Genomic DNA, 13,604 nt, shown 5'->3' on the forward strand with positions numbered 1-13,604 from the left:
GGTTCAGAAATGCAAGGGCTGAAGTCTGAGTTTGACCTGGATAGTTAGGGTAATTTTGAATTCCTAAGTTATCATGATTAAGGGATCTGTAATCGTTGTTTGGTCTTGGAGCGGGGGGAGAGGGAGAAAACTGAGGTAGAAAGAGACTAATTCTTTTTAGGTGAAAGCAATATCCCATGCTGTCTGAGTACAATCTGTTGATACTGAAGACAAGGAGGAGATATCTTCAACAGGTAACTCCACACAGTCATGGACCTAACTTTTTGTAAGAATATGCAGTACGTTTAGTTGCAATGGCAAAGCCGAGGGAAATGTATGGAAACTGAAGAAATAGAGATTATATTTAACCATAACATGAATTTCAATGTTACTTTAATATCCCTAATAACCTTCAAAGATAGTGATTTGAGCTGATGTGAAGATTAAGTTGCTATTATGAACAGTCTTACTGCAATTCTAATGCAAGTGCCCTGGATCATTTCAGTCAGTACATGATGAACCCCTCATCTTACTCATCTGAATAATTTCAGAGCAGCTGAAATGTTACTCAAAGCACTCTTCTAAATTAACTCTAATATTTCTCTAGTTCTTAAAATGAGCTCTCAATTTAAGTGGTAAATCAGAATTCAAACTCCCTTTCACACTAGATCCTTAGAACAGTACCCAAAACTTGTTCATAACCTTTAATCGATCTTAATTTATCCTTTAAATTAAGTATGTCCTTCCAAGAAGGTGTGTTTAGCACTCTTTTGTGTAAATTATGACTATGGAGTTAAAAATCTGATAATAAAGTAACTTTTAATTTTTCTCCTTAGAGAATTATACTTGCCACAGTCACAAAGTAAATTTATTAGTGTAGCATCTTTAACATTTTTCTAAGGTGTCAAAAATCAATGAAAATGTAAAGAATCTTTTTTAGCACTATGAAAATTAAGGTTTAACATATTAGTGACTTCCACAGTACAAGGCTTTTAGTGGTGTTTGGTTTTTTTTGTCATCCCCTTAAAAACAGATACAAGTTTTCTGATTCAAAGAACTTCCTAGATTGGACCCTTGTATTAAAGTCTCTATTTAAAACAAACAAGTGAACAGGGAAAAAACAACAACAATTAAAACCACAACAAAAAACCCCAAACCAAACCAAAACAAGCAAACAACCCAACACCCCTGAACTATCCTTCCCACCCCCCCAAAAAAAAAACCCCAAAACAAACTAAACCCAAACAAACAAAAAAAACCAAACCAAAAACAACAACAAAAAACCCCAAACCTGAAAATTTAATTACCTAAAATTCTTCAGTCTGGACCATGTACAGAAACCAGGTTTTTATGTTAAGGATTTTTCTGGTTATATGCAAACCACTTTTTAAAATTTCTTTTTTAAATTTTTTTTAATTTTTTTTTAAGAATGGGTGCCTTCTAAGTATTTACCTGACATCCTGAACTTTATAACTACTAAGACTGGACATGGAGTGCTGGGGTGAAATGACCTGGATGCTCAACTTTTTATTCTGTGGCATCAAAAGTCAGCTGAACTCTGTCATATTCCAGCTTGAGAGAATGTAGGCAAGAAATTGTTCACCAGGGCAAGTTTTGTCCTTGAGCATAAAATTACCTTTTACTTCTGTAACTTTCCCTTTTACATTGTGTCACATCTCCCTGCCTCTCTATTGAGCTTTTATCCAATAGATATATATTTTTGTCAGCAAATATGATAAAAATGTGTATCTTCTAGGTTCAGCCAAGGACTGGGATTCAACTCAGGAAAAAAAAATACCCTTAAGGTAATATTGGTTTAAAAATGCATCAGCCATATACAGGCTGCCATATTAACTGTTGTGTCAGATGCTGAAGGAAGAGCCTCCAGAGCATATATGAGGAGAGTAAATCTATATTCTCAACTTAAATTGCCCTGGCTGTCATGTTTTCTAGGAATATAGGGTATGGGTTCACTAAGAGAAGACAGGAAGGTCTGCATTAATCTAATCACTGGATATTTTTTAAAGAATGTGTCACTATACACAGATTAATTTCATATGTAAATATTGTATGCTGAGTGTACCTTAGTATCCTTACTTGAGTAAATTTTATTTCGCTACCTCAGGTTAAAACCCAAGACATTTAGCTATTAAAGCATATAGTTGATATTTCAGAAAACATCAGTTCAGGTTAGGTTGATACATTGGGGAGAGAGGGAAATGTCACTGATTTGGTAAAAGCACTATTTTCTCTTAAGATGCCATTTCACACTCCTAATGCCAGGGAAATATTCTTTTGATTCATGGAAAATAGAAATATCAGAAGTCAGGTTTCATGGTATGTCAGTGAATGGCACAAAGCAATGATTTTCAGCACTATTTCCATTCCTTTAGCAGGAGGTCTCTGGATGTTGTTGTTTGTTTTGTTTTTCCCTCCAAGTCAGATTAAAGCTGTGTGCTCTATCAAGGCCCTTCTGGCTTTATCAGAAAGATACATTCAGAGCAGTCAGGGGTTTTCTGAACTTCAGTGGCAATCTGCTGGCTGACATGGGAGGGTTGGAGGGAAATGCTTTAGTTCTGTGAAGTCACTGATTCCCTTCTCATTCAGACTTGTGCACAGCACCTTCAATTTTGCAAAGGTTTTCATAAGGTAATTTTTCCATCTTCCATTCTTCCAGGGGTATGTTGACTGCTGTATGCATGGTATTACTGTGTCATACAGAAGAGGCATATATCTGCTGGAAATGTCATGCCTCAGCTGCTTTTGTGACTGTATTTGGAACAGGAGATATTTGGTAGAGCAATTATTCTCTTCTTTAGATTAAAGTTGCCAACTGACTACTGCTGTGAAGGTTGCTCTGATATATTTTAGCTTAAGATTCATGGAGGACTGCTCTAAGGACGAGGTTATCCCAACTCAGAGGGATGCTTTCACCATAGGTATGTTTAAACCAAACACATTCTGAAAACTCCTCTTTCCATTTCCCTTGCTCTTCATTGTAATTCTCGTTTGTTTAAATTATCTCAAAGTGCAACATCACAGAATCGTTGGAGTTGGAAAGGACCTCTGGAGATCATCTAGTCCAACCCACTTGCTAAAGCAGGTTCACCCAGAGCAGATTGCACAGGAATGTGTCCAGGAGGGTTTTGAATGTCTCTGGAGAAGGAGACTCCACAACCTCTCTGGACAGCCTGTTCCAGTGCTCTGGCACCTCAAAGAGAAGTTTTTCCTCACATTCAGATGGAACCTTCTATGCTTCTGTCTGTGCCCATTGCCCCTCATCCTATTGTTGGGCACCACTGAAAGGAGCCTGGTCCCATCCTCTTGACATTCACCCTTGAGATATTTATAAGCATTGATAAGATCCCCTCTCAGTCTTCTCCAGGCTGAACAGATTCAGCTCTCTCAGTTTCTCCTCCTAAGAAAGATGCTCCAGACCCCTAATCATCATCATAGCTCTCTGCTAGACTGCCTCCAGTAATTCCTTGCCCTTCTTAAACTGAGAGGCCCAGGACTGGATGCAGTACTCCAGATGTGGCCTCATCAGGGAAGAGTAGAGGGGGAGGACAACCTCCCTTGACCTGCTGGTCACACTTTTCCTAATGCACTCCAGGATACCATTGGCCTTCTTGGCCACAAGGGCACACTGTTGACTCATGGTCAGCCTGTTGTTGAGCAGAACTCCTAGGTCCTTCTCTGCAATACTGCTTTCCAGCAGGTCCACCCCTAACCTGTACTGGTGTCTGGGATTATTCCTCCCCAGTTACAGGACCCTGCACTTGCACTTGTTGACCTTCATTAGGTTCTTCTCTGCCCAGTCCTCCAGCCTATCCAGGCCTTGCTGAATGGCAGCACAGCCTTCTGGTGTGTCAACCCTTCCTCCCAGTTTGGTATCATCAGCAAACTTGCTAAGGGTGCACTCAGTCTCTTCATCCAGGTTACTGATGAAGAGGTTGAACAGGACTGGACCTAATACTGTTGCCTGGGGAACCCCACTAACTACAGGCCTCCAACCAGACTCTGCACTGTCGATCACAACCCCCTGAGCTTCACCATCCAACCAGTTCATGATCCATCTCACTGTGCATTCATCCAGCCTGCACTTCCTGAGCTTGCCTATGAGGGTGTTGTGAGAGATGGTGTCAAAAGCCTTGCTCAAGTCAATGTAGACAACATTCACTGCTCTTCCCTCATCTATCTAGCCAGTCATACCATCATTGAAGGCTATCAGGTTGGTCAGACAGGATCACCTGTGTGTTTCATTGCCAGCATATCCTGGGACTGTGAGCCAGGAGTAGAGGAAGATTTTTACACACCAGGCTGGTGATAAAATACAGAGATGGCAGGATGTCTTGCTGTGTGACTTGTTAAAAGCCTGAACTAAACTCACTCCTATTCTGAACCATGCTCAACAGCAGAGGAAGCTGGCCTTGATATAGTAGGTGGTTGTGTCCCTTTACTGCAGCAGAGGTGTGGTGGTTGGGTTGGAAATTCCTGGACTTACAAGCTTTGCTGCTGGATTTCCCAGATGAACACAATGGGGAAAGGGTGTTGCCCATCTTCCTTCCCTTGACCAAGAGATATCACCTGTTCTGATTTTATTTCTTGTGTAAAACAGTGTGGTGAAGGAGAGAAACTTCTCTGAAATGGCAAAACTGGAGAATGACAAGCTCTGGTATCGTGTCTGAGACAAAAATTTAACTCGAAGATATTTGCAGTCCCCAAACAGCTATTTATTTTTATTATTGCTTATTCTTAGGCTGAGGCACGCATACAAGTTTAGTTAAAATCCATTTCAGTTTTGCTGTCTGTGTTCCTGTGACTTTGAATCAGGAGGTCAATAAATGTCCATGTCTGTGTGGTGGTGCTTTCTCCTTCCTACCACACTCAGTCATTCCTGCGAATGTGACTACATCATCTTCAGGATACAGGCTGAAAAAAAACCCTAAATTTGCAGCTCTCAAGCATAACTGGACTAGGAGGAAATTCATATGGTTCTTGACATCTGGGGAGAGTGCTAGTTTTCTCAGGAGAAATAACCTTATAGCTCTATATTTTTCTGCAATATCTCCAATAGGTTCTTTGCGACTCATTTGAGATAAAAACGCATGCTCAGGCCTGTAGCTGACTCTGGAGGAGCTAGGCAAGGAGGTGTGGGAATGGATGAGACAGCTTATTTGCGCTTCTCACACTGCATCGCTTTTAAGAATGACTCGTTAGTGAGTTTTTAATGTAACTCTAAGAAAACAGCACTTTTTTTCTCCCTCACTCCTATCCCCCCCTACATCATTTTTAATACTAGCTTCAGCAACAAGATTATATTTGCATTTTGTGTCAAAATGTTGATGATGCTTCATTTTTCAGGACCTGCTACTTTCTTGGTCTTTCCAGGCTATGTATGGAGTAGAGCTTTTTCCAGCAAGCCTTTGTCTTGGCAGAAGAAATTCAAGAAGAATGTGTAACTTCTTTGGTTTCCAGTTAAGATCCTGGTTGCTGGTGCCAGAGCAGGACCCCAGGGCAAGTGAGGCCAGGCTGGTGGAGTCACCTTGATCAGGCAGAGTTGTGGAGATTGTGGGGATCAGTGAGCTGATAAAACCTCTGAGTGACTAAGACCTGAGGGAGAAAAGGAGACTAGGCAGGGCTTGAAAAATTGTCTGAAGGGACAAAAACTGAGGCTGAAACACGGGTCAGCTTGTGAGGGCACAGTGGCCAGGAAGAACAGTATTCCGAATATCTATCTCACATGGTTACTGTACTCCCTTGCTAAAAAGAAATCTAGTTTTTGTTATTTTATCGCAATAATCTAACTTCTTTTGTGTTTAAAAGTCTTTCTCTCTATTGAGAGGTTTCCCTGTAAGGAGGAGGTGGAGATGGCTCTGGGGTCATCATAACACCCCAGTGTGTGTCCTGGCATTTTACGTAAGAGTAGATGTATTAGTAAAAGGCCTGAAGAATGAAGAGCAAAATCAGTGTAAAAATATAATAAAGTTATAAGGGGAGCAATTAAAAAAAATTAAAAAGAGATTCTGTGAATGAAATTGAGTTAGCAGGCTGCTTCTGGGAAAGTGCTTTAACAATAGTGCAGTTACTTGCAGAAACATCGATAATTTTCATAGGCAGTTAAACTTACAGTTTATTAAAGTTTAATAAGCAAATACAATCTAGTAAACCTGTGCTGTCCTAAGTACAGGCCAAGCATTAGCACTGAAACAGCTGCCAGTAGTAAACTGTTTCCCATGATTTCCTTCTTTCTGCGGAGAGAAAAGGAAGAAAGTGATCCCGTTCGTTCTGTGATCCCTGACCACAGGGGCTGAAAGCAGCAAACACTGTTTCTAATTTGGAGTAGCTAATCTAAGAACCTGGCTCTTCAGTGACCCGAATCCTGGGACCAGGACTCCATGGGGAGGAGTAGTAGAAAATCACTTTATCAAATCAGCAATTAAAAAAACAAACTAGTACATGGTAGAATTGAACATGGTTAAATGGCTTTGGTAATGTATTTCTTAATGATTGGAACTGGGTTTTTGCTGTTGAAGGGCTTTGTGCTGAGGATAAGAAGATTCTGAATACCTTTGTTTAGCTGAGTGTGGTAAAGCACTGTAATGCTTTGGGCTCAGTGTTACCCTTCCTGGAGGAGGAGGAGGGAGTTTGGAGCTTTTTGGGGGGAGAATTAGGTCCTTGCTCAGCTAATGTTTTGGATTCAGCCTTTCCTTTCAGACAAGACTTTCTTTCTTTGTGTTCACAGATCTGTTTCTTCCTACTGACCTCCTGAATATTCATCTTTAGGCAGAAAAAGTATCAACAGTCTCTGAATGTCAGTTCACTCTTAAAAGACATTTTCTTCAAGAGAAAATGTAATTACTTCTTTTTAAAGCAGAACCCTTTTTTATCTCTAATCTTTTGAGTAGCTAGATATTGTCATTTTATTTAATTAAACAAATGATAATTTCCTTCCCTAGGTCCCTTCAAAATCTATCCATCATGCTAAGAATTGCATTTCAAACCCAGCGAGTTTAAGGTCTTTATCATCTTACTGCAGCATAGAGCCTGCTAAACCTTCAACATTTGCCTTCAGCTTTAAAAATTCAGTTTTTATACAACAATAGGTTTATGAAGTGTATAGAGGCAGCTTTGTAATCTATTAGTAAATGTTTTTCTTGGGCTTGCTTAGTAAAGCAATATTCACTTATCCTATATAAGCAGAACAACATGAATAAAGGCTGGGTTACTGAAGATTTTGCAAGCTTCCTCCCAGTTAGTTGGTATGTAGACTTGTTAAGTACACTTGAAGGAAAGAGATATTTTCAGCACAGATAGGAAGAATGAGGTACAGATATATATTTCTTGGGTAAAGTTGCTTCAAATTTTGATGTGCAGACTCTCACATGTACAACCAACGTGCCTCCTGGACTTGAGACTTTAAAAAAAAAAAATTATGATTGTAGTGATACGGGATGCATAGCATGCTCAGTACGGCTACCTCTTCTAACAAAACTCAATTAGCCTCAGATAATCCTACTGATGCAGCTCTGCAACTTGTTGTGCCTGTTTTAGTTTGGATAGTACTGATATATGAAGACAATGTGTGTTTTATTCTTAAGAGTGCTGAAGTTATTGATTGTGTGTGGCTTTGTCTTTTAGTTTTGCAGCTTAGAGAATTGCTGATCTTGTATATCCCTAAAATTACCTCTGGCTTTGAAATCTGAGGGTTGTTTATAATCCCTGGTACTTGAATGCCTGATTTCCTGCTTGTTCTGCTGAAAAGAGGAGGGTGGGTTTTTTGGTTTTTTTTTAGGGTGCCGTTTGTGGTTTTTGTGTGTGGTGGTGTTTGTTTTCTGTGGGTGTTTTTGTAGTGTTTTGTTTGTTTCATTTTGTGTGTTGTATGTGTGGGGTTTTTTTGTGTTGTGGGTTGTTTTTTTTTCCCACTTCTCCTTCCCTTGATGTGTTATGCAAATTGTTGAACTGACTTCCTATACCTTTTAGGGAAAATATAATGTGTTTTCTTTGTGCATTTAGTTCAATTCAGAAAGAATTTGTACAGGGTGGAGATTATTCCAAAAATCTGGGTGGCTGTATCTTGCCCTGTGAGTCTTGGGGAATGCTCATGCTAGAGGCAGATGCTAAATCAAGCTGCTTTTGCTCAACATCATGTACTTGTGGACTTTAAATCTGCCAGGTGCCTGTCCTCCAGAAACCACATACTTCTGTGGGCTGGGCAGGGAGCCAGCAGCTCTGAAGCTGTATTTCCACCTGTATCTGGTTTAATAATGCTTTGTCCTTATGTAACACTTTATTTTGCTGTCATCTTTCACTTTTTTTTCCTTTCCTCCTGCATAACTAAGCTGCTACTGAATCTTGCTAGAAGTACATAATAGGAATATATTAGTGCTCTGTTAGCACCTTGTGATCTGCTCAGATCCGCAGCTTTGTCAGTGCTACTATGCTGCTAAAAACAGCCACCTTCTAATTCTTCACTTCCCCTCCCCTCCCCGCCCGCCCCCCGCTCAGCATTGGACATTATATGCCTTGTAGTGTGTTCCTAACACTGGTTCTTTATATAGCAATTGCTGGGCAAAGTCAGGTGGTTTCTTCTTAGTTTGTTTTTTTTTATAAAATACAAGTTAGTGTTTACCAGAGACCTTGTAGTGAAGTAGCAAAAAGGCAGATATTAAGGGACTCATCTGGTATTTTTGCAAAGAACTCACTGGGGGGAAAAAACAGTTAATTGAGAAAATAAATCTCACATTTCACAGAATCAAAAATGCCAGCTGCTTTTGACAGTCTGATTATGGAAGCCCAGTAGAAATGGACACGGATGCTGATTGGCATTGACAGATTGGATAGCGATTTTCATTGGAACAAAAAACCCTTGGTGCGGAGTCATCTGAGGTTAGAGACAATTACAGAATGTTCCTGTGGGGTAAAATGTGTATGTCCCTGTAGAGGGATAAATAGGGGTAGGCTAGTACTTGTGAAAGAGGGCTGTGCTTCCAGTGGGACCTTAGGTGTGACAACTCATGCATTACCTGAGATGATGTTGTGCTTTAAACTAAAACCCTAGCTTTATTCCATGATAATCTTATAGTAGTGGTGTCTTTAATTAAAAGAAGGAAAAAAGAGAGGAAAAAAATAGTAGCAACAACCTTTCACAGAAATGTTTTGGGGGAAGCTTCACCAGTGTTCTCTTTGGCTACTATACCTTGAGAGAGTAGTCTTTAGGGTAAGAGTGTTTGAAAAAATTGAAGTGAGTATCATCTTTGGAGAACAGAAATAATATTGCTGCATGTAGGTGCTTTGGAGAGCAGTCCCAACTATTAGGTGATAGCATGATATGGAGGCAAAATCAGTGTTATGGCTTGCTTTTTTTTTTTTTAATTAAAGGTGAATATTGAGGACAGAAACACCTGGCTTTTTGTTTCTTGTTAAAGTCTTCATAGCTTTTTTTCCTCTTTTTATTAAATGTAGATATTTAAAACAAATAACATGATTGCCTTCCTGACTTGTGTAAGCTGTAGAGACTTGTCAGGTAATTCCTGCAATAGGCTCAGCTTCTACAGGATGACTCATGTTGGCTTAAAATTGTTACAGGGTGAAAGCTATGTCCCTAAACCAGATGTCTTGGTAATTAATTATCTTCAGTTTTTAAAGTAAGCACCTTCATTGTAACATGAACTTGTTGCCTTTGGAAAGTAGATTAAAATGCCCTTTACTGCCAGAATTCTTTCCCTCAGGTAGACAGGCAATGCAATCAAATTTATTGCCTTCCTCCATGTTTTGGTTATACTACATAGATCGAGCTTTAGTCTGTACGTATTGGCATCTTGCGAATTCAATGTATGGTGGAATGACACATCTCCTTTCGATTTTGAATCCCAAGGCATAAGCATAAGAGTTCAGTTTTCTGTTTAATTATAGGGGGTTTCTGGTCATTTTCTCTTGCATTTTCTGGTGCACATTTCAATGAGGGTAAAGCACCAGCATGAAATTCTACACCTGCTGTGAGAATTCAAGAAGTTTAATATAACCCAAATACTGTTATTCATTTTTTTTCTCTCTATTGTGTGATATCAAGATGTACCTTGATGCCTGTAAGAAGTAAATGTTAGTGTCATGGAAACCGATAGGTGAGATATAACCAAGGCCTTGGATAGAAGTTATGTCAACAAAGTCAGATAAGTCTGGTATTCAGGGAGTACAGCTTGTGCAAAAACTTTCCCAAGCATAAAGTTGTAAGTCAGAATAGTCTTAGACCTTCAGCAGTCCCCTTTTCACAAGCTTAGAAAAAGCAAAGGAGGTGTACTGCTTGAATACAAGAAGAGGTATGTGGTAAAAGCATTTAACTAGAAGGCAGGAGATAAAGATTTTTCTGAGCTCAACAGCACTATATCCTCACACTCATGGAAGGGAAGGCAGCCTTGTGGTAAGCAGATGAATGTCTCGCTGATCTCAGTTAACATTTGTTCCATTTGTTTCAAGACGGAATTTTTTTCTTTGAGCCTGTTAGATGCATACTGGGTGAATAGGAGACAATTGTAAATGACATCATTTTATCACTTGGATGGCACGAATACCTCAGAGTCCAACTTTAACTAAATTGGAAGACTGGAATGAAGAGCTATAGCTCTCTGGTCCATGGAGAGAGTTATACTCCTGGGGTGTCCTGATTTGCACTTTGTGTGCTTCACTGATCACATAAGAACATAGTCATAGCTCAGCCCAATGTTAATGTGAATTTGCTCTTTATATCCACATGCATTTGGTCTTAGTATGCCAAACTGTACATTTGCCTTTTTTTTTTTAAAGTAAAAAATAAAAAAAATCTGGTGGTCTCTTACAAAACAGAAATTTGTGTTACTGTGAGACAACACAAGAAATTACAGAAATCACAAACTGGATGTCACTCTCTAGTTCAGGAGGAGATGCTGTTCCTATAAATCACAAAATCAAACAGCTGCAACTGCAACCAGATAAAACACTGGCACAAGGGCAGCTGAGAAACAGTGAAAGACAAGAGACTGACTTTTTGTCAGCTCGTTTCACTCTCCTGGAGAATATCTGGTGTCAAGCTGTCAATCTACTTGACTTGAGAATGAACAAACAAAGTGAGTTGATAAAACAATATGAGTTCTGTCACCTCTCCTTTCTTGGGAAAGTTTAGAGACTGACATAATTCATGAGTTGTTTTGCTTTTTTTGCTCCTGGCCTGTTGTGTGTGGTGGTTGTGTGTGTGTGGTTTGGGTGGTGTGTTTTTGTGTGTTTGTGGTGGTGTTGTTTGGTTGGTTGGTTTTCATTTGCTTTGTTTGTGGTGGTGTGTGTTTGTGGTGTGTTTTTGTATTTTGTTTGTGGGGTTTTTTTTTGTTTTCCCTGCCTCCCCTGTATTGTGTCAGCTTGTAGCCTAAAACTCAAATCTGTGGTGGTCCAAAATTCTGGTTAAATACTATGCTTATACACAATTATATGAATAAACTGGCAGACAATAAAAAATACTTAATGCAAATGCAGAGAAGGTCTTGAATCAAGTCTCAGTCTGCTTCTATCTAGGCGATGTCACTAACTGAAATATCAAGTGTATCAAAGTATTGCTAAAGAGTAGAATATCTCTGAAAATTTTCAAGTTTTAACTTAGCTTTCTCTGATCTAGCTTCTACAGATGTGGAAGAGAAATTATTTTTTTAGTTTTCTTCACTCGGAAACAATTATAGGTGCAAAATATTTAAATATGACAAGGAAATAATATACAGATAAGTCTATTTCTCCACTATGGGAATGCTGCTACTGCACAAATATATTTGATTTGCTATCACACTTTCTTCTGAATTATTATTTTCAACCCTCAGTCATAGTTACGTGTGCTTTATGCTGTTTATTTACTGTGCCATTGAATAGGTAAGGTCATTACAAGGTTTCCTTCAACATCAACCTCATCAAATATCAAAAACCTTAGCTGAAGGGACCCATGCTGATATATGAAATCACTGATATCCACAGATTTGAAGTCTATGAGCTTCAATTATTTAATTACTATACAGATAACGAAGACACAAACAGGAGTCAATAATAAGGATCTTGTTCTCAGATCTTGATTTGTCTTCCAAAGCATTTCTTTGCTGACTGTGCCACTTGAGCTCATGGTGTTAAAAGTGCTTTGGTCACTGGCATCTATTATACTACCCTCAGGTACCTTTTTCTTTTGCCCAAGGGTTACATTTGTTATTATTACCATTATGGTAAACTTAATTTCACATAAGTCTAAGGCCCTCAGATTATTATCTTCTACTAATTTTTCATGTAGGCAGCGATGAGACTGAAAAGGGAAATCCAAAGACAATTGAGAGGGACTTAAGGGCCTTGGGATGACTGCTTAAGGGATCAGGAGTACAAGTAGTGTTCTCCTCTGTCCCCACAATTGCAGTATGCAGAATCACAGAATGGTTGGTGTTGGAAGGGACCTCTGGAAATCATGTAGTCCAACCTGCCTGCTAAATACAGGAAGATCCACCAGATCCGTATCTGGCTGTGGGACTGATGTCACAGGCAGAATTTGCTGTTTCTTGATCATGGGTTGGTTTACATGACAACTAGCCTGGTGGAGACAAATGGGATGTACCTGTCTTAAAGGGGGAAAAGAATCCTTGAGCAGGAGTTATCAGGGCTCATTGAAAGAGCTTTAAACTAGATTTGAAGGGGAAAGGGGAGAAAACCAAGCACAGCAGAGACGAACTCAAGGGCAGCGTGACAATGTTTGAGAGATGGGGTACTAGTGAGGCCCTTTATTATGCCATCTCAGCAGAGGTAGGGAATGGAAAGCTGTGTAGTAACAAAGACACAAGGGTTATAGATGCATTGGAAACCATGAAAGTGCCTGAGAACGATCACAAAGGAATTAAGGATTCTCACCGCAAAAAAGGTGGTAGGATTAATACCCTAGCTGAAGTGCATCTATACAAATGCACACAGCACGGGTAACAAACAGGAGGAGCTGGAAGCTGTTGTGCAGCAGAAGAAAATATGATGTAGCTGCCCTCATGGAAACATGGTGGGATGACTCCCACAACTGGAGTGCTGCATCAGATGGCTATCAACTCTTCAGAAGGGACAGGCACTGAAGGAGAGGAAGTGGGCTAGCCCTGTGTGTTGGGGAGTGTTTTGATTGTTTAGAGCTTGATGAGGGTGATGATAGGGTTGAGTGTTTATGGGTAACAGGGAGGTTTAAGAGGAAGGCAAACAAGGCAGATATCCTGGTGGGAGTCTGTTACAGGCCACTCAACTAGGATGAAGAGGCAGATGAAATGTTCTGCAGGTAGATAGAAGTCTCATGGTCGCTAGCCCTTGTTCTCGTAGGGGACTTCAACTTACTAGATGTCTGCTGGAAATAAAACACAGCAGAGAAGAAACAGTCTAGGAGGGTCCTGGAGTGTACAAGACAACTTCCTGACACAGCTGGTCAGTGAGCCTAGTAGGGAAGATGCCTCACTAGATCTGTTGTTTGTGAATAGGCAAGGACTTGTGGGTAACATGTCGCTTGGAGGTTGCCTTGGGCATAGGGATCATGAAATGATCAAGTTTTCTATTCTTGGAGAAGAGGGTGGTCAGCAGAACTGTTGCCTTGGACTTCTGAAGGGCAG

Source organism: Caloenas nicobarica, chromosome 1 (assembly GCF_036013445.1).
Source record: "Caloenas nicobarica isolate bCalNic1 chromosome 1, bCalNic1.hap1, whole genome shotgun sequence".
Classification (NCBI taxonomy): domain Eukaryota; kingdom Metazoa; phylum Chordata; class Aves; order Columbiformes; family Columbidae; genus Caloenas; species Caloenas nicobarica.